We start from the raw sequence: 22,617 nt of genomic DNA on the forward strand, positions 1-22,617 counted from the left end.
ACTTTACCTTCTTACTGTGTATTATTACAAAGATTGTGTCTAGAAGATATTTTATAATGATAGAAGGTATTTTATAATAGGATTTCTTATCACATATACTTAATATTCAGCTTCTGTACATTTAATTTTCATGTTTCCTCAAGAATATATTATACAAAGTCATAGCATTTGACAAAATTCCTTCATAAGTCTGAGGAAAATATTCTATGTATTGTTTGTGTGAGTTAAATACAGTGGTTCTGATCAAAATGTCTTTTGATCAATCTTTAAAAAAATTAAACTGAGAACAGGAAGGTAAATTAAAGGGGAGAATTGGAGACTTGTGGTAACTGGTTTATTGCAATTTAATGTGCAGCATCCTCATTAGTCAAGTATCATGTGCCTACCTAGGCATGAAATAGCTATTTTTTTCCTAATTTAAATCTGGAAAGTTTCAATTGTAGTACAGTTTGAATAGTTGTTGTTGTAAATAGCCACTGGACTTTTAAAAAAAACATTTGTCTTCAAAAACAATGAAGGTCATCTTGTATCCATACAGACCACATGTACTTTCCTCATTATTTCCAGCATTATTTATATAATGGGTAGAGTTATTTACAACAGTAAACAAAAAGTGTTTCAGAGAGCAACCATTAAATATTATCGCAGGGTAAATATCAGCAACGGAAATCCTTTTCTCATAGTTTCTCAAAAAACTTGGTATTAGGAAATTAGTAGCCTCTCAGTATTTGTATATTGGTTTTTTCAGTAGTTATTATATAGAGAGTGTGTGTACATATACATGCTCATGTATATATGTATGTTCATTTCTTATAAATCACTGTGACTTAATTGTGGACTTTAATTGTTTTAATAGTTTTTTTTCCCCCAAAAGAAAGTTACTTTACGTATTTTATTTTTATTTTTATTTTTTTGAGACAGGATCTCACTCTGTCGCCCAGGCTGCAGTGCAGCGGCATGATCTCAGCTCACTGCAGCCTCCACCTCCTAGGCTCAGGGATCCTCTTACCTCAGCCTTCCAAATAGCTGGGACCACAGGTGTGCACCACCAAACCCAGCTAATATTTTGTACTTTTTTATAGATAGGATTTCGCCACATTGCCCAAGGCTGGTCTTGAACTCCTGGACTCAAGCTATCCACTCATCCACCTGCCTTGGCCTTCCAAAGTGCTGTGATTATAGGCATGAGCCACCATGCCTGGCAATTTTACATATTTTAAATTAAAGCAAATCTTGGTTTTTAGTGGAGTGCAGATTTACTTATATTTCACTTAGTCTTCTTCCTTTCTTTCAGAAAAGTACTGTGGAAACAAAAAGGTTTTAGTATATTGCTTTATAAACAAATTCAAGATCATGCGTTTCTTTTATTATCCTCTTTGCTTTGCTCATTTCCATGAACTGTACATCCCTAACCTAAATCACTTGGGGATAGGGGAAGAAAGTGTTAGATTCTTAACTCAGTTTAGATCCTCTGCCAGGAAAACCCACTGTATTCATTGTCAACTAAATTAACGCTTTTTTAAATAAAAGGAGTCATTTTTAACAATAATGTCAGGGCAACAGGCATCCATGAGATGTATGGTTACTCTGATCTTTAGGGTTATCATTCTAATGTGTTTATTATTTTGAAACTCTAGGGAGAAGAAAACTTATTTTTGCATATGTTAGAAAATGTATCCTCATGTAGGATATCAGGATAATATGTTTAATGTTTCATACTTACCAAGATAAATTTGTAATGCATATTTTCTTTTTAAATTAGATTATTTAGGAGAAATTGCATCTGGTGAACCACTTACTCTTTAATTTAATTATTAGCATTAACTATCATTTTTGTTTCAAGATGTCACAGCTATTGTTCAACACTAGACATTATATAAGTTATTCGCCGAAGATGATGACTGGCAACATTTATGTCTGTTCCTTCTCTTAAATTTCTTGTTCCGAAAGTCTGTTGTTGTAAACATCCCCGACTGGAAGCTGTAAGACACAGCTAAGCTTTCAGTCAGATGTTTGCTGCTACCGGCTATTCACAGACATCCTCTTGATATAATTCTGTCCCGGAATGGAGTTGAGGAGGCTATAAAATGTGTGGGAAAACCTCAGAAATCTTTAGCTGCATTCTTTTACTGCACGGACGGTGCACGTATTATGATAGTTGAATGTAGGGTGTTCTCCTAATAACAGGATGTGCCGTCTCGAGCTTCCCAGACTTAGTGTGCTGCTGTTGGGCCTTAGAGAATTTAGTTAAATAAAAAGTTTCCCCGCCTATTCCTGTTTCTGCCCTGTCAATGAAATTTTAATCTTTATAACCTTTCCAAGTAGGCTGGAGTTTAACTTCCCAACAGTTCAGGAGACTGATTTTCTCCATTATAAATTCTGTAGAAGTTCTGGAGAATAATTTCATCACTACCACCCAGCAGTATGCAATCCAGAAATTTCAACTTTCCCTATACTTAAGAGATGTGTGTGCAACATTTTTCTCCCTCCTCTTAGCCCCCAACTTCCTGTTCCCCTCACCCTGAGTGATGTAACAGCTCCTAATCAACTCTCCTCTAAGAAAAACTGTAAGATGTCAAGCCACTAAGCCTGTTTACATTTGCTAATGGATATGCATGTCTTTTTAGTATTAATATTTTTCCTAAGTATTTTCAGATTGTTGCTTTCAGATTTATTGCTTCCTCCTTAAAATGTCGCTGCCCTGGAAGCAGCTGTATTGTATCTATTTTTTGTGTTTCCTCACAGATCTGAATAATCCAGGGCTTTTCTCACAGATGACACTCAGTGTGGACTTACTGATAATGTATAATTTTATAACAGCTATTTTCTGAGTTTTAAAAAAATTGTTTTTTTTATTTCTGTTAGTCTTTTAGACACTGGAAAACATTTCTATTTATTGATGTTTTTCTTTTGAACAAAGCATTGGTTTTTTAAAATCATTTATTAGTATTAAACTGCTAAACATACTAAGTTAGGTTTAGTACATGATTAAACCAAAAGATAAAGGTCTTGCCAATCTAATTTTTTTACATGCTTATCTTCTTTGATTAGATTATAAGCTTTCTGAGGTCAGAGACATTAAATCTTGATAATTCTATTTTTTCCTGTTATAAACAGCAAGTAAATCACCTTGCATGTCTAGTACTTTGGTAATGATTTTATATTATCTTATTGCAGCAATGTCTACTGTTTCCTTTTATCTTTTATCCAGATGAGCAAATGACAGTTTTGGTTATAATGTAATTACCCCAGATGTATTTGTGCTACAACATTTATTTTTTAAATGCTGCTTTGTTAGAGTAGTAGTTTACAAGACTTATTTGAGGATGGGAGTTAGTTGCTTCAGACTCAGGTGGCTTTCCAACTTGTAAATACAATTTTCAGGCTTGATGATTAGCATGCATCAAACATCCTTTCTTATGATCTCTAAATAAAGCAGATTGATTGCATATTCTGTGGCCCTCTGTTTTAGCACATTGGAAACCTTAGACTCAAAAAGCAGTGAATGGATAGTTATTACTGAGAGCTCAGAAGTCTTCCCTGCCAAAGGTAGAATGTAATGTGTTCTCTGGTAATACGATTACTTTGACCAGGTGACACTGTTTATTTCTTATGAAAAATTTTGATATACAGCTTTAAAATTTAGTAAGATGGATGCATAATTTATACAGTGAAATTTGAAAGGTTTTTCAAAATGATAAGGCCAAACCTAAGCTAAACAAGGGGGTAGGCATTCTTTATAATAAAGCTGTTATACTCTGCCCAGCTAGGCCAGTTATCCCTAGATGCTGCAGGATTAATGGGGCAATCTGTGTTATGTAACATTTGTTCTATATTATTCTGCCCTAATGAGGTGAATCAAAGACCATGTCAGCTTTAATTCTGGATGCCCTTGCTTTAGTGTGGAATAATACATAAGTAAGCCTTTTTTTTAGTAGTTTTCAGATGGCTTATGTTTTTATATTGAAGAACCACTAACTTCCTATTGGCCTATAAGGTTAGCAATTGATTATTTATAGCAAGTGGCTTGAAATGTTAGATCATCAGTATTTGTGAATAAACCTGTAATAATGTGTTTCCCTGGCCCTTAACTTAGTATTGAAGAAAAAAAATGTGGTATTCATTGATAGGGCTTAGAAAGCACAGAAATTATTTATTATTTAAGATTTGTTCAACTAATTGATATTTAAGGTAAAACATTTTTAGTTATTGAACACCATTTGGCAAATGACAGTATTTTATCCTGAGTATATAGTCTGAATCACTTAGGGACAACTTTTTAAAGCAAATAACTAACTACTATTGGGGGAACCCACCCCCGATAGTTAACATGGGTTCTTTTCTATTTCCCTAAGCGTCAGCTGGTGTGATAAATAAAAGAAAAGAGTACAAGATATAGACATTTTAAATCTGTGTGTCCAGGGGAGACATCATATGTCAGCAGGTTCCGTGATGCCCCCAAGCCATAGAACCAGCAAGTTTTTAGTAGCAATTTTCAAAAGGGGAGGGAGTGCACGAATAGGGTGTGGGTCACAGAGATCACATGCTTCACAAGGTAATAAAATATCACAAAGCAAATGCAGGCAGGGCAAGATCATAGGACCACAGGATAGGGTGAAATTAAAATTGCTAATGAAGTTTCGGGCAAGCATTGTCATGGATAACATCTTATTAGGAGACAGGGTTTGAGAGCAGACAGGCTGTCTGACCAAAATTTATTAGGCAGGAATTTCCTCATCCTAATAAGCCTGGGAGCGCTACTGGAGACCGGGGCTTATTTCATCCCTTCAGCTTCAACCATAAAAGACAGCAGCCCCCAAGGGGGCCATTTAGAGGCCTACCCTCAGGGGCGCATTCTCTGTCTCAGGGATGTTCCTTGCTGAGAAAAAGAAATCAGCGATATTTCTCCTATTTGCTTTTGAAAGAAGAGAAATATGGCTCTCTTCCGCCCAGCTCACTGGCAGTCAGAGTTTAAGGTTATCTCTCTTGTTTCTTGAACCTTCCTGTTATCCTGTTCTTTTTTCAAGGTGCCCAGATTTCAAAGTGTTCAAACACACATGGTCTACAAACAATTTGCACAGTTAACGCAATCATCACAGGGTCCTCAGCTTACGAAGATGATGGGATTAAGAGATTAAAGTAAAGACAGGCATAGGAAATCACAAGGGTATTGACTGGGGAAGTGGTAAGTGTTCATGAAATCTTCACAATTTATGTTCAGAGATTGCAGTAAAGACAGGCGTAAGAAATTATGAAAGTATTAATTTGGGGAACTAATAAATGTCCATGAAATCTTCACAATTTATGTTCTTCTGCCGTGACTTCAGCCAGTCCCTCCGTTCGGAGGTCCCTGACTTCCCGCAACATCAAAATTGGGTCTTCCAATTTATTTCAAATTAGATGCTTTTGTGCAAATATTCTTGGTTGGAAAATAGTCATGTAAATATACTGTTGGACATGTTCTCATTGATCTCCACGCCTCAGTTCCTTCTACATGAGTCATGGGTTTGGGGTTACCCAGAAGTGGACTGTGAACCTATAAATCCCAGCATGCGTGTGGCATTGCATAGAGCATGTTCTGTGATTCCCTTCTACTCTTGTTACAGCTTTATTCATTGGATCAATGTGCATGATTTCCTGTGTGTGCACTCAGGTAATATTTTTTGTTTCTCTTTTTTTAGTTTGAATGTCAATTTGGGCTTAGTTACTTTTTAAAATTATGCTGTTTCAGATAGTCTCTGCCACACTTTGCCTGGCCTGGTTAATTGTGGGTGGACCCACGCTACATGTTTTGACATTGCCTTTTTCTCATCTGTACCGTATTACAAACTTCCTAGTAATTTGACATTCACTGCTGTCTTTGCTTTAGCTTTCCAACAGATTTGGTGAAACAGTCCATTGCTTTTCAATATCAGCTTGCATCAAAATTACTCGAGGGCTTATTGATTAAAACACAGATTGCTGGGCCCTGCAAAAAAAAGTTTCTGATTCAGTAGGTCTGGGGTGGAACTTGAGAATGTGCTTTTTTACAATTCCCAACTACTGCTGATGCTTCTCCTGTAGGCCCATGCTTTCAGAATCATGGAGCTCATCTTACATTCTTTTCCTGCTAGATATTATACCCAATTAATACATGAAGTAAAACAGAAAAATCCTTAACTTAAAAACATGTAGTAATCCAGAAGTTTGATTATAAAAAGGTTTGTTGAAAATGTGAGACCATTTTTTCTCCCAGAGAAAAGGTATATTAATTGTCTAGCTGGGAGGGGCCTATTTGAATATGTTTTCAGAGAAAAGCAGAAGAAAAAAATATGGTTGTAATAGAAGTAGTTGAAACAGAAAAGCAGTGTGGTTGTAGAGTGGGGTGGTGGGGAGGTATATGTGTATTTAATCTTGAGAACCGATACTTCTGGAAAACAGCCCGAAGGGGACAAGAGACCAGGTAGAGACTGGCAAGGTTCCTGAAAGTCCTGGGTTGCCTATGAAATGCCAAAGATTTTTAAAGCCTGCTGGCAGTGGTTATTATATGTAATTTTACTCCCAAATTTGAAGATTTCCTCTTCTTTGATGCAAGTGTATTGGTAGGACCACTGGTAATAGTTAGTGGAGATAATTGTGGGAATATATTTTTAATCAGAAAGAATGCAAAAAGAGGGGGAGACATTTCTTTGAGACACCTTAATGACACTGGGAACAGTAGAAGGTGGAAAGAGATCAGAGTGTGGGAAAGATGTGCTTGAGATGAAATTATCTGAATTCTGAATGTGGGGGAGAAGATGAGGGAGAGGTTTGAGGGGGAGGAGAGATGACTAAGCTCCTCACAGTGTTTCATTAACTGTCTTTTACCTAAAGGAGGAATCTTCTTAATGAAGATTGGTTGATGCATCATACTGGTCATCAAGTAAGCTCTTATAAATGCAAGTTTGATTGTTTTGAAGGGAAGGATATAGGAAGGCTGGACAATCAGCTACATTTAGATATGGAACGCTACAGGATGTCTGCATTTATTGTTGTAAATTCCTATGGTGAAAAGATCACTTCTTTGTGACTAGCCTGGGCAATATAGTGAGACCTTGTCTCTAAAAAAATTTTTTTAATAAGAAAAATTAGCCAGGCATAGTAGTGTGCCTGTAGTGTGCCCCCCACCACCACCCTGGACACCCCAGCTTCCAAAGAAACAAACACCCAGCTCACTTCTGCCTTTTCCTTGGATTCTACACTTTCTCTCAGCATATCTTTCTGGGTGAGTCTTGCCTCATTTTATGTGAATGCTGTGCCTGTTCTTTTTTTCAACAGAGTCTTACTTAAAGGACCATACAAACTTAGTAAAGAGTTTAAGTCCTGCTTTAAACCAAGTTTCAGTTCATGTAAACATCCTACACTCAGCTGTAATACATGGATTGGCTGGGAGGTGGATGTTTACTTCAGCTGACTTGGAATATCAACCAATTAACATTGATAAAGATTTGGCAAGAATAGTATACAGAGGCTTGAATTTTTAATGTAATTAATGTGACTAAAGGTTTGTTGGAAATGTGAGACCATTTTGTTCTCCCAGAGAAAAAGTGTGTTAATTGTCTAGCTGGCAGGGATCTACTTGAATATGTTTGCAGAGAAAAGCAGAAGAAACCATGGTTGGAGTAGGAGTAGTTAAAACGGAAAAGCAGTATGCTTATAGAGGAAAAATTACCCTAAATTTATTAAACGTTATTAAAATTCCTTTAAATTTGTTACTCAATTTAAATTTTTATTGTATCTTTTCAATTTTGCTATAGCACTAACATGACATAAGGCTCTGAGTATTGGGACAAAAGAATACCCTTTGGTAGTTGGGGTCAGGTTTGTAGTATTGCAATGTGCTTCAGCAAGCATGGGCTTTGACATCAGACATTTGTTGCCATCTGGACTCCACAAGTGAATTTGCTACAGGATTTGGAGGAGGGAAAGGCACTGTTTCTGTACCTCGGTGGTTTTCTCATCTGCAAAATAGGTATGGTGGTTGCATGGATTGACTTATATGATGAATATAAAGTGGTTCATTAGTACAGTACCTGTCATATTAAGTACTTAATAAATGCTAGCTATTATTAATGCTGTCTTTTAGGTGTTCAGTAAATCGTTGGCTATAATGCTTAAAGCAGACATAACTTGTTTTTATTTTAGCAATAAAGATGATGCCAACTTTTTGGTTTAATGGAAATGCTTTGAATCTTTGATATTATTGTAATATAGTGGCAAGGAATTTCGAAGCCCAGCTTCTGGAGCTCATATCCTGATTCTGCCAGTTACTTAGCTGTGTTACTTTGGGGGAAGTTACTAATCTCTCTGTGCCTCTGTTTCCTCAGTCCACTAAATTGGAATTATAATAGCACCTACCTGATAGGATTGTTGAGACTAAATGAGGTAACAATTTAAAAATAAGCAAATACCTGATAATTAGTTCTATATATGTATTGTTTGGTCTAAATGTTATTTCCATTTTCATGCCTTTACTTAAAATACTGAAAATTAATTTTTTATAGCTTTGTTTTTCAGTTGCATGAAATCAGCCTGCCTTTTCTTTTTTTGGTGATGCATCCACATTCTGTATAGGTAAAAAGCAAAACAAACAAGTATAAAACAAAAATTACGTAAGAAGTACACACATCCTAGCAGCTTGGCAAGTGTCTGTATGCTCTTGCCTGTGCCTAAATCCAGAATTAGAATTCATGTTTGGTGCTCCTATGAAAGATGTTTAAATGTTATGAGAAATACATGATTAAATAAAAATGTGAAATGAAAGCATGAAGACTTGTTGAAGGTGAGTGCCGTTTTTCTAATTATATATTTTATTTGTTTAATGAATAATTTGTTATTTTCTTTGTCATTACAAGAGAGCTGTTGTATTCTGTACTTAGGTGCAAAGCATACTACGTTTTAGCTCCACATGTTAATTTGAAACTTGCCAAATGCTTACATTATTTCATCATTTATAGTACTTCAAGAAACATATTGCAATGCATTACAAAGCATATAACCTAAAGGTAGTTTTATGAAGTGTTTTTCTCCCAAATTAAGCATATTTGGGAATTGCCCATCAATTTGTTTTTGAACCTCAGTGCATAAAATATAGAATTTTTCTTTCATATGCTCAGATGTGAAAAATACTCCGCATATGCATGTGGTTTAGGCTAAAAAATAGCCTGTAGGTTAAATTCCTAATTCTAGTGTTTAATTCATTGCCTTTTTTCTTCTTGTTTAATGGCCATATGTTTATATCTTTATATTATGTACGTTCCTGATTATATAATAAGGTCTTTGATCATGTGAGCTATCAGATTTGCCTCACTTTGTCACTTAGAATAAGCTATACATGAAACTATAGTTGTACTTAAGTGAAAATTTGAGTGTTTTTCTTGTTTGAATTAATACAGTGAAACATTCTACTTAACAGTTAGCTGTCTCCCACCCTTATAGGAAGGTACATGCCTTCATTTTTTAAAACACTGTATATTTATTAGAATTGTTACAGAATTTTAGTAACATATTCTAATCATATATTTTCTGATTAATGTGTGCTTATCAGTTTTAGATGTTATGAAATCTGGATATATGATAAAATGCCTCAGTTTTCCCCCCTTGTTTACCATATTACCATTTGTTATTAATAGATAATGTAAAATTGGATGTCTTTGATAATTTTGGGATGTGTTCTGAAATTATACTTGAACTTTTTTCTGTGAATTTTGAAGATTTGGTATCTCAGTATTTGGTGAGCATTTGGCATGAATTGTTTAGCTTCACCCCTGTTTCATGATTTCTTTCTCTTATCGATTTCCAATAGGAAAATGTTATGGTTCTAAATGTCTCCTGTAGACTTTAGTAATTGAAAAAATTCAGTTAAGATGGGGGGAATCTGTAATATATAATAGAGTTTATCTTTTAATTATGTTCATTTCAAGTTTTTTTAATGATTTCTTTTTTAGTAAATGTCAAAGTGTTACTCAATGCAAAATATTATGCAATATTATAATCAACTAACCTCTTCATTGATAATGACTTCATATTGAGAGGTTTTTTAAATCTAGAAATATTCTTGTTTTAAATTCCATATTAAAATGTAAAAGTATTTTTATTTTTTAATTACTCACAAAGCTATTAGTACATTATAAAACTGACAACAATTTCACATTTAGAATTTTTATATGTATATAAATTAGGATTATTTTTTAATATTAGCCTTAACTTTCTTTAACTATTATGGAAAAGAACCAGTCCCAAGGGTATTTTTACTATTTAATACATGTTATTCCTGTGATTCAAAATCTTAGCAGTAGAACCTGTTGAGCTACTTAACTTTCTGTCTTGAGACTGTCCAGGTGCAGTTATAACTGGTTTCAAAGTTGCGACCTTTTCCTTGCTTGTTTCAAAATCGTTCCTTAAAATATGTTCAATATTTTTTCTTTTGTCAAAAAATATTTAAAAACAGGATTTGTGGGTTGTTCTGTTTTTTAAAATTAGTTTGAGAAACTTCCTTTGCCACTTGTTTTCTGTGCAAATGTTGTAAGAGCTCAAATTCCCTGGGGGTAGAGAGGACCTTTATAAGGTTTTTTTGGTTGAAAGGTCTAAAAGGCACTTAAAGGTATACAGTTACCTTTATTTAGATAACCCAGTCATTTTGACATTATGATAAGCTTTCCCCACTTTATAGGTTATCTGAAATTATAGTACAACTATAGTTTCACGTATAGCTTGTTTATACTTAATATAACTTAAAATTATTTTCCTATGTGTAGTCAATAGCACATACAAAACTCCTGTTTGTAGTCAACAGCACAGTCAGTATTCACCAAAATACTGAGTTATTTTTCAAGTAAAGGTATGAGTATGAATGAGAAACAGTTTGTGGATTGGGTATCGTCAGTCCTTCATTTTCAGATAACTTTCTAAATGTTTGGTCCTTCAATCTGTAATCTTAAACTTTTTTAATGTTATAAATTCTTCAAATCAATATTAAATGCAATGACCAGACTATGTCTTCAAAACTGATATAATGTCATGATTAGATGTGCAGACGACTATGTTACATGGGTGATAAACGAACCTTTAACATACAGAAATTAATATCAGATTAAGCTAAAACATTAAGCAAAGTTAATACATGCTTGCATCCATATATGTATTTATTTATTAATGATTTGTAGAGAATCTTTGTGCTTCATAGTCACTAGACCTAAAGTAGAAGCAGTTGTCAGGAATGTCTGACTGCTATTCATCTTCATGGCCAAAGTAAATTTCACATATTTTTTTCGTAATGGTTTTCTTTAGTCTCTTTATTAACCCGTCATCATGACAAGCCTGTCAGGTGACACATGTGAAAAGCAGATGTCCTTTCTCATTCCTGGTGCTTCCTTAGGAGGCAGTTCAGTGCAGGGGAAGGAACATTATTAGATAAAGGATAAAAAGCAGAAGTGCTTTCTCCTCTCACATTCCACTCAACACTTCTCTCACCAAATGTGTGTGGGGATTTCTCTCCAACAACAACCAGCAGTTCTTTACTGCAGATTCTCCAGTGGATACCAGCCAGGTGTCCTCTAATTCGGTTCAATTCTGGCGTTATCTACCAGGAGATAGTGTCAGATCCTACAAGTGGAGGGCTCAGTCCTACAAGACTACCCCTTCCTTCAGATGTCAGTCACAAGCAGTTAGCGGTTTGTGATTCTGACCAACTGGCTAGAGATCCCCCTCCTCAAGTGTGATTAATTTGCTAGAGCAGCTCACAGAGTTCAGGGAAACACTTTATTTACATTTACCCGTTTATTATAAAGGATACTGTGAAGGATACAGATGAACTGCCGGAAAGACAAGGAGCATATAAGCAAGCTACTGAGAAGGATCACGGAGCTTCTGTGCCTTCTCCAGGTGCACCACCCTCTGGGAATAGTCAGTTCATGTGTTCAGCTATCTTGAAGCTCATTCGAACCCTGCCCTTCTGAGTTTCTGTGGAGGCTTCATCATGTTAGGGTTCAGAAATCAGTATCCCAAAATATGGGGCTTTGACATGCTGAATTAAAGAAGCAGCCTCAAGGCCTCTTGACCTTCTCCAACTCTCCTCACTCAAATCCTGTCTCTCCCAAAGCACAAGATGAGGCTGTTCCCCAAAGTTCCCTTATTTACTTAGAAACTGGACCTCAAAGAGGAACACAATTACCTGAGGTTCCGTCCCTGAAATTGCATTAACCAGAGATTAAAACTTATATCACAGAGGAAGAGACTGAAAATTAAACACCACACCTGGACCCCAGATGACCTGTCCCAATATGTTCTCCAGTCCCATTTAGTTCCCAAAGGGAATCATTTACAAACCATTGTCTGATCTTCAGGCCCATTTATTTACAGCTCCACCTCTTTCCCCAATGAAAAGGATACTTAAGTGTCAGCCATCTATCAGCCCTTTCTTTGAGTTTTCACATTTTGTATGACTCCTGTGCACACATATGCATGTAATAACTTTGTTATACTTGTTAATTTTTTTTTCATTATAGGGGTATCCACCATGGTTATATATGATGGGGAGGAAAGGGATTACTCCATTTCTGCCCCTGCAGCCTGTAGGCATGATTGATTACATCATTGGTCGCCGGTGATTACCTCAATCTTCAAGCCCTGTCCTGTCCCTGGAGGTTGGAGGGTGGCACTGAAAGCCCCAACCATATCATCCTGCTTTGATCTTTCCGGTGACCAGACCCCACCCTGAAACTATCTACAGGTCCCCAGCAACATTCATTCCATTAGCATACAAATAACATTCTTACGATTTCAGAGATTCCAGGGGCTTTAGGAAGTGGAGATGAAGAGCAAATATATATTTCACAATATCACAAACATGCCCTTGGGAATTAGACCTCTGATCTAATCTGAGCTCCCTCACTTGCCATTTTTGTGACCTTGAACAAGTTGTTCATCTTTTCTGGATAGTTCTCTGTGAAAAAAAAATTAAAATTAAAAAAAATGGAGGCTATCAGGTTGTTATGAGGACTAGATAAGAGAACTATATGAAGGACCGTGCACAGCGCTAGCAACAAAGTTGTTTAGTAAGTACTATTTCAATTTATTTTGCTCCCAAGCTCATGTGAGCTCCCTCAGTGTCTATCACCAAATCATGTGATGTGTATCCTAGTCAAATCTTAAAGTTCGTCCACCTTGAATCTTTAAGTCATTTAACATGTGTTTTTAAACCTGCATTATAAGAACATTAGGGTTTTTATTTTGATCCTGTGGCAGTTAAACTTTCTTATGCAAGCATTCAAACATTTAGCTTCAAACTGAGCAGATAAATAGTCTGAATTATTTCATTATGTATTAAAAAAATGATTAAGCCTGCCTCAGGCAGCTCAGACAAAGCAGGTAAAAGACTATCAAGGAATAACATTAGAAAACACTAATCAAAGTGCCTAAAAAGCTTTATGCGGTCCAGGTTATACAGGGATGTTGGAACAATAAAACAAAACATTATAAGGTATGACACGTTAGAGATAGGTAGAACAGAACAGATTATATTAGAGAAGTCTCTTCTAAAATTGTGTTGGCTAGCCTGTGATTTGAACTTCTACCTTGTATGTATGTCCATGTGTAACAGGTTGAACATGCAAGAAGCAGTGTTCATAAAAGGTGGCAAACTTGTTTTGTTTCTCAGTCTTTTCAGATCATTGCTTATAAAACACTGATATTTACAGTAAATATCTTATTTTAAATATTAGCTAACCCTTTTAAGTGGTGTGTCCTTGTGCTGCAGTCATTTAATTACCTCATTCTTCGGTAAGTTGGCATGTGATTTGAGATAGCTCTAAATGCTAATGGATTGTTTGAAGGAGTCAAAGGCAAAACCAGGAAGAGAAAACTATTTTTAGGAAAAAGTGATCATACAACAGACAGGCCTTAAATAGAAGAAATGAGATATCTCTATCTTTACTATGTAACCTTTAGCTAATTCCTTACACATTCTTACCTCAAATTTTTTGTATGTAAATGAGAGTTATAGTCTTGTAAATTCCTTTTCCTCTGTGACTACATTCAGTTATTGTGTGTGTGTGCATGTCAGTAGAGCACGGTATTTAGTAGAATGAGTTCTTGGTTAAACCACCTGGCATTTGCAAAATGGGGCCACCTGTCTCTTAAATTTTAATGAGGATTTGATTAGGTAATCTAGGTAAATCACTTAGCACGAGTCTCCAACCCCCAGACTCTTGACTGGTACTGGTCTGTGGCCTGTTAGGGACTAGGCTGCACGGCAGGAGGTAAGCAGGGAGCAAGCTAGCACTAGGGCCCGAGCTCCGCTTCCTGTCAGATCGGTGGCAGCATTAGATACTCACAGGAGCACGAACTCTGTTGTGAACTGTGCGTGTGAGGGATCTAGGTTTCGTGCTCCTTATGAGAATCTAATTATTGCCTGATGAGCTGAGGTGGAACAGTTCCTTCCCAAAACCATCTCACGAAACCCATCCCTGGTGCCAAAATGGTTGGGGACCTCTGGCGTATCACACTATCTGGCACATACCAAACACTCAGAAAATATCCCATTTCTCAAAACTCAGTTCCAGTGCCAAGTCTTAATAGTATGTTGATCTTGGAACTCCGAGGTAGTTGGTCCTGTCTTTGTGCCATAAATGTGCCTTGTACTCAGTAGTGCTAAATTGCTATCACTAGTGCTAAATGTACTAATTTATCTGTGTGTCTACTTCCCTTCTTAGATTGTGAGCCCCTTGAGGACAGAGATGGGTTTACTCATATTTATAAATTCATTGACATGATAAATATTTGCTGAAGGAATAAAATTGTCTCTTATTTTTAAGTGCGGTCCCCTCCATCTCTGAGTGGAAGGTAGTCCGGGAGCAAAAGTGACTGGTAAAAAAAGTCTTCTAAACAATCTGGCCACATTCTCAACTCACTCCACCCCCGCTTTTTTAAACAGCTATTTAATTGCCATTGTAATCCTAAGGATTGGATCAATTTTTCACTTCCCTTCTTCACACTTTTTTCCTTTTACTAAGAAAATAAAGTAATAAAGTGACTGCCCAATGGAGAAAACTGTCCACTAAATATGAATTAATAAGTGCTATGATCAGAAATTGTGTAAAAGCAACATAATGGCACTATAAAAAGGTATTTTCTTGCAATCAAAAACCTTGGGTTTATATTACAGCCCTGCTACTGTCTAGTCATATGACAGTGATCAAGCTCTTTGGCTCGACAAAATAGGGATCGTCTCTATTTCTGGCTTGTTATGATTGATGTGAAATATTCATACAGACTACCACTGTGCCTGGTAAGTAGAAGACCTCAAATCTTTCTTGGAGTTACAGTTAATACTGTATCATTTAAATTTGAGAAAAACCAACTTTAAAAAATCACATATATACAGTTGTTTACTGCTAGAAATTTTATTTAAATTAGTTGATACTCTTGGTTAGGTAATGAAAAACAATGGTTTTATCTCCATTATGCTAATGTGATAGGGAAGAGTAACAGAGTTCGAATGGCAAAGGCATACCTGACAATTAAGATGCATAAAGGGTAATACTTCCGAACACAAGAAGACAAGTCTCTACTTGATACTACTATCCACAGTTAAATCATTGATACTTTGTGCCAGGCAGTGAAGACAACTGTCTAGGTGTTCACTGTATTTCTCCTTATGAAAGTAGAGACAATTATTCTCAATACAATTGATACAAATAAAATTGATTATTAGGTACCTTTTAATTAGGCAGTAAGGGCATATGAAGCTTCATTACCTATGAGAATTTTGTCAGAATTACTTGCCAGTTACCATGTTTTAAAACAACTTCTCAAAATTCCCCACTTCTATTTTCTCCTTTCTGTTCTACCAATTTTACTCCATACCTTTTTGCTAAATAAACATTTTCTTCCAACTCTCAGTTTTGTGTTTTTTTCATTTGATCTGCTCTTCAAAGTGTATCAGCTAATGATTGAATTGGGCTATGGTGTAACAGAGAACTCTAAGACAGTAGCTTAAACCAGATTTTTGGTTTTTTTAACCCCTAAGTCTTGCTGCCTTTTTCACAAAGACAAGGCTCTTTCAGAAACTCCCAGCTTATGTCTCATTTGCCACAGCTGCGTCACATGGCTATCTTTTGACTGTAAGAGATGCTGAGAAGCATAGTTTTTTTTTTTTTTGCTGGGCATATTGTCACTCTGGCAAAATCAAAGTTTTATTTGGATCCTTCTACTTAAATTCACCTTTTATGGCAATTTAAGTAGTCATTTGTCATAGGATTTCCCGGAAGGGTGAAGAACTTCTATATAGGTTACTTATTCTGACTAACATAAATTATCCTACCACCACCATCCCATAATTCTAAACTCATAGAAATGTCATAGAAAACAAACATACACACAGCTAACCACAAAAGAAAAAGGAAATCCCAGCTGCCAGAAATGAAGAAAAAACAAAGCCAGAATAGTAAACTCAGCAGCTGAAGGTACACTGACCTAGGGGGATAACAGTGTTGGCTGTGGGTCTCACCAATGGACCCTGAGACTTTAACAGCAGGAGATATGGCCTGACAATATAGGAAAGCTGGGACTGAGACCTGTGCACAAAGCCAAGACCCTAGCAGGTGCTCCAGCCTCAGGAAGGAGAATGAGCAGAATTCTACACAATAACCCGGGGAAGCTACAAAGTTGTCCGAACCCAAGACTTTAGGGTGGAGAAAGAGGAAGTTTTCTGTGAGAAAGCTGAAGTTTACATTTCAGTTTTGCTCTCAGAATATCCTTGCTTAGCTTAAAAATGTCAGGCACATTAAGGTACTGACCTTAATAAAGCAATGAATAAGATGTACGGAAGTATGTGTTCTCTTGGCGTCTCTTAAAATCATTAGGGGAAAGAATTGGCATATATTCAAACACATTTGAAGAAATTACGCATTTTTGGAGATGGAGTCTTGCTCTATTGCATGGCATGATCATAGCACACCGCAACCTCAATTTCCTGGGCTCAAGTGATCCTCCCACCTAAGCCTCCCAAGTAGCTGGGACCACAGGTATGTACCGCCATGCCCGGCTAGTTTTTAAAATTTTTGTAGAGATGGAATCTCACTCTGTTGCCCAAGCTGGTCTCGAACTCCTGGGCTCAAGTGATCCTCCCACCTTGGCCTCCCGAAGTGTTACGATTACAGGCATGAGCCACCATGCCTGGCCTGAAGGAAATTTCAAAACAGAAGGAATAAGCTAAAATACAGCACAGAAGAGGTAGAAAAATGAAAGTAATTCATGGAAGATCCAATATACGTATGTATTTTAGGAGTTTAAGGAGAAAACAAGGTGTGAGGCAGTTGTGAACTGACCTAAGAATGTGTAGTATACAATTCTTGGTAGATAAATGTTACGCACTGAAGTTTTTGAGGCGAGGGGAACAGGTAGCTTCCTTCTCTTCACGCGTACTCCTGCCACCAAATTACCCCCTAACAGCTACGTTAAAATGAAAACAGTTTCATGCCAACTTCTGTTACAAATACCTATATTAACTGAGCAAGAAAACTGATCTTACAGCATGTTCTGCAGGCTAAAGGAAGTTGCTCTCAGCCCGTTGAGGTGCTCTAACCACCATCTTGCCTGAAAGGTTCCTTTAAGAAGCAGGATTCTATTACCTTAACAGAAGGTGTGTTGATGGCTGGACAAGAGCCTTTTAGGGGGTTAGACTAGGACATCATCCCAAAATATAAGGGCTACAGGCCATGCTGGATTCTTATGGCCTCTTCTTGCAATGGTGGTGTGTGTTACTCTGCTATTAATCTGAAAACCTTTAATCTCACCGTTGGAGGCCCATTTAAAAAAGTATTTTAGTTAGCAGTTCACTAATTAATAAAAATTTCTACCATTTAGTATGAAAATTAAAACATTGTATGTTGATCAAGAAGCAGTCAACAATACCTAAAATAGCTTCCACTAGAGTATGCATTCTCTGATTAGAACACTAGTTCATCCTCCTAGTGGACTGTTCCATCAGAATGGTAGCAAGACTTAAGCAATGACTTTACGTAAGTTACATGTACCACACTGTGTATACTAAGCATTCATCTTACATTCTGTAACATAGTGGAATTAAACTAGAAAACAGCAAAAGAGATGATTGGAGAAACCCTCAACTACTTTGAAATTATGTAATAGATTTCTTGGTAGGCCCTGGGTCAAAGAACAAAACAAATTTCAAAATATTTTCAAGTGAATAATATGACATAGCAAAACATGTGAGTTGCAGCTGAAGCAGTGCATGGAGGAAAATTTATAGACTTACATGCATACATTAGAAAAGAAGCAACGCTGAAAATCAGTTACCTAAACTATTTTCAAGAAGCTAGAAAAAGAAGAGCAAGGAAATAATAAAAGACAAAAAGTCAGTGAAATAACACACAATAGAGAAAGCCAATATGTTGGTTCTTTGAAGTCTAAAAACAATAATAACCTCTATTGTTTAACATATTTGAGATATTAGCCAATAACATAAGGCCTGAAGTAAAAAGATACAATGTTTAGAAAGAAGAAAATAATACCATTTATAGACAACTGGTTGTGTGCATAGAAATTTCAAAAGACTCAGCAAACAAAATAACTTATCAAGGTCACTGAATACAAACTATACAGAAATTGTATTTCTATGTATCAGAAAGATAGAAATTGATAAAATGATACCATTTACACTAGCGTAAAATAAATACAAAAATTTTTTAATCATTTAAGAAATTTTTAAAATTCTAAATGTATGGTATACCATGTTCATTACTTGGAAGTCAATTTTGTAAATTAAACTGTAACTTCAATATATGATATTATCAAAGTCCCAACAGTATGTTGGAGAAATTAACAAACTGAAGAAATACAAAGGACCAAGAATATCCAAGATCAACTTGAGCAACAAAACTGAAAAATGTTCACCAACAGACATAAGACCTGTGATTATAAAAGTATAGTTGTAATTAACACTGATGTTGGCTGGTATAAGGATAGGCAAATAGACCAAAGTAAGACTAGATAGAATTCTGTCTACATGGTGATCCACACATTTAGGTCATCTGTGACTTTTGAGAAAGAGAAACTATTGTAATGGTACAGTCAATTAGATAGCTGTATTGGGGAAAAAAGTAGACCCCTTCCTTGACACCATATCAGTTCCATATGGAATATGGTTTAAATGTGAAAAGAAATAATGAAACAGGAGAGTGTCTTCATGCTTTGGGGTAGGCAACTATTTAAAGGACATAAAGCATAAAGGAACATTTTAAACTAATTTGTGATGATAGAATCAGGGTAGAGGTTATCACTCTCCTGGCAAAATTGGTCAATAAGAAAAGACAACTTAGCCAGACACAGTGGCTCATGCCTGTAATCCTATAGCCCTGGGAGGCTGAGGTATGAGGATAGCTTAAGGCCAGGAGTTCAAGACTAGCCTGGGCAACATAGCGAGACCTTGTCTCTACAAAAATTTTAAAAATTAACTGGGTGCGGTGGCATGCACTTGTAGTCCCAATTACTTGGCAGGCTGGGGCAGGAGGATCGTCTGAGCTATAATTGTGTCACTGCACTCCAGCCTTTGCAACAGAGCAAGACCCTGCCTGTCTAAAAAGAAAAGACAACTTGATATCAGGAAAGAAATAAGGCATGAAAACGGATAAAATTAAAATTATTTGATTTAGAAAGTGATTGTGAATTTATGTGAATTTGAAATTTTAGATATTTTTTGATGAGTGTTGCCAAATATGTATTATTAAATAAGTCTAAATCTGTTTTTTAAAATCTACTCTGAACACACAAGCTCTGGATGGGTTATTGAAATACATTCATTGTGACCAAGTAAGGACTATTTCCATATGGGAGAATGATTTAACATTGGAAAATCTTTTCACATAGTATATACCATGTTAATAGATTAAAGAGAAAAGGCGTGTTACTATCTCAGTGAATGCAGGGGATTGGAGGGGAGAGCCAACAAAATGCAAGTTATATTCACTTAGGATTTTAAAAATAAAACATCCTCTTAATAGATGAATAAATGTATTAGTACGATAAATGATAGCTTACCAAAACCCATAGTTACTGTTACAAGTTAATGGTACAATTTTAGAGACGTTCCTTAATGTCAGCAATAGTACAGAAATGGGCTATTGTGTTATTACATCTGTTCCATGTTGCACTGGAGATCTTGGCCAGTGCAGTGAGACTAGAAGAAGAAATAATAGGCATAAGGATTGCGAAGAGAGAATCAGTTATTGTTAATGGGCAAGATCATTGTTTATTTGAAAGTCCAAGGAAAACTACAAAGTAGCATAACTAATGTGAGAGTTGAGAGATTTTGGATATAAGAGCAATCTGCAGGAATTAGTAGTGTTCTTTTCCACTTCAAACAGTATGTTTGAAAGTGTATTATTTGAAAGAATTTCATTCACAATTAAAACTCTAAGGGGATCTAATAATACGTCCAATAAAAATATGCAAGATTTTGTAAAAGTAGACTAAAATGAATGGAGCAATTGTCTATGTTAGAGAATGGGAAAAATCAGTACATTAAAGTGTCAGTTCTCTCCAAATCTATAAATTCACTGAAGTTCCAATCAAATTCTCAACAAAACTTTTTATGGAATTTAATCAACCTAACCTAAATGTAGAAAGACAAAGCTGAGAATTTTTTTTTTTTTTTAAAGGGAAAAATAAGGTTAGGGGAGTACCTATCATAAAAGACAGTAGGACTTATAAAACTATAGTGATAACACAGCCCTTGTGATGCCAGGATAAACATGTAAATCTATGGTACAGAAACAGATACATGAGAACTTGATACATGACAGAGTGGAGAAATTAGTAACTTTTCAATAAATGACAGGACAATTGCATGTCTATATGTGAAAAAATTATATACCCTTCTCGTACCATATTTTTAAAAACTGGTAGATTAAAGACCTAAATGTGGCGGAGGGGGGAATACCATTTTAAATATTTTAGAAGGAAATACAGGAAAACTTGAACCAGTGTAAGGAATGTGACTCAAAGTGGGAACCATGAAGAAAAAGAGTCACACATCTGACTATATTAAAACTAGAAACTTAAGTATGACAAAAGACACTGAATATTAGAAGGCCAGCCACAGACTTGCAAGGTACTTACCTTGCAATTATCTACCAGTAACTGACAAAGGAAGTGTTCAAGTTACATAAAGGACTACTTAAGTGAGGAAAAAATGAGCAATATATGAGAGAGAACCAAAAGGGCAATTAACAGAAAAATGTTTTAGCTCACTGGTAGTCAAGGAAATGCTAGTCAGCACAGTTAGATACCATTTCACATCCAGTCAGGTAATATCAGGGATTGGCAAACATGTTGAGAAAACAATTTATACTTTAGTAAAGTTGAAATTACACATTACTTTGCAGTAAAAAACAGTCTTTTTACAAGACTAAAGTTTTGCATCATATTTAGGTATAGAAATTGTCAGAACACTTAAAGCTTGTAGGCATTTGTTGCAGGGAGACAGAAGACTGAATTGCTTTTTTCAAAAACTAGAAATCACATTGATGTATTGTAAAGCAGAACCTTAGCTTTAGAGAGGGATAAAACAATTACAGTATTTTGTTAAATTTATCTACTTTTAAAGATATTAACAAATGCAGTTTGTGAACTACCAGTCTCCTATGTTGGTGACAAAGGTTTTTTTTCCTAATGTCAATATTCATACAGAGGTTACAGTTCAGATTAGGAGAACATATATGTAATAAAACAGTTTGACCAAAAAGTTCCTTTCTCTTTATATGAAGTAGCAGAAAAGCAACAGCAGTTTATTGCTTATGACAGAATACATATGATACTCAAATTGAATATTTCTTGAGACCTTTGTTTAAATCTATTAGCATCTAATACAAAATTTTTATATTTAGTTCACTAGATTGTAAATTCAGTTTTCTTACTAAGAAAGACTGAAATTTCTTAATAATTTTGGGGTTCTAGTGATTAGCATTAGAGACTGATTTGCTTTTAAAGAGAATCAAGTATTTTATATATTTCCAATTTTGCATACTTCTGAAAGAACATACCTTTGTCATCGTTAACATATGGTGTATGTATACAGTGAAAATGTACAAGGATGTTCCTTACAGCAGTTATTGAAATAGCAGGAAGAAAAAGGTAACTTAAAAGACACTTAGCACTCCATTCTCCAGTCAGATCTGCTCCCTGGCCCATGAACTAAGAATGTTTTTGACATGTGTATGAAAGGAGTGACTTAATAGATCTGGCGTGTTGAAACCCTGCACCTTTCAAAGAAAGGTCTAGCCCTCTACTTGCTCCTGGGAGATCATAGTGCTAAGCCCTTGGAATATCCTGCCTGACACAAGGCCTTTGTTTACCTGGGGCCTTGGATCACACCAGATAGTTGATGCTACAGATTTATGGTGAGGGCATTGCACCTTGCAGTATCAGTTTAATCTCTGGGGGAGGTGGAAACTGAATAACATCTGCCATTTCTGTTCTCCATGCCTATGTGACTAACACCCAGTAAAAACCTTGGACATCAAGTCTCAGCTTCTGTGGTTGATAATATTTCATAAATGACCCACATTCATTCAGAGAGGA

General features: G+C 35.9%; 2 protein-coding genes across 5 annotated transcripts in view; both read left to right on the top strand.

Annotated features, from left to right (window-relative positions):
* LOC139355572 (serine/arginine repetitive matrix protein 1-like) overlaps positions 1-19,626 on the top strand; it is a 45,004-nt gene extending 25,378 nt beyond the window's left edge. Inside the window, exon 2 of the mRNA XM_071067412.1 lies at positions 1-19,626. This exon is cut by the window's left edge and continues 1,701 nt beyond it. The gene's annotated coding sequence lies outside the window, so the exon portion shown is untranslated.
* Positions 1-22,617, top strand: part of LOC105467301 (zinc finger and AT-hook domain containing) — a 344,890-nt gene that overhangs the window by 19,895 nt on the left and 302,378 nt on the right. The window lies entirely within an intron of this gene.

The sequence above is a fragment of the Macaca nemestrina genome, chromosome 8 (genome assembly GCF_043159975.1).
Source record: "Macaca nemestrina isolate mMacNem1 chromosome 8, mMacNem.hap1, whole genome shotgun sequence".
NCBI classification, from domain to species: domain Eukaryota; kingdom Metazoa; phylum Chordata; class Mammalia; order Primates; family Cercopithecidae; genus Macaca; species Macaca nemestrina.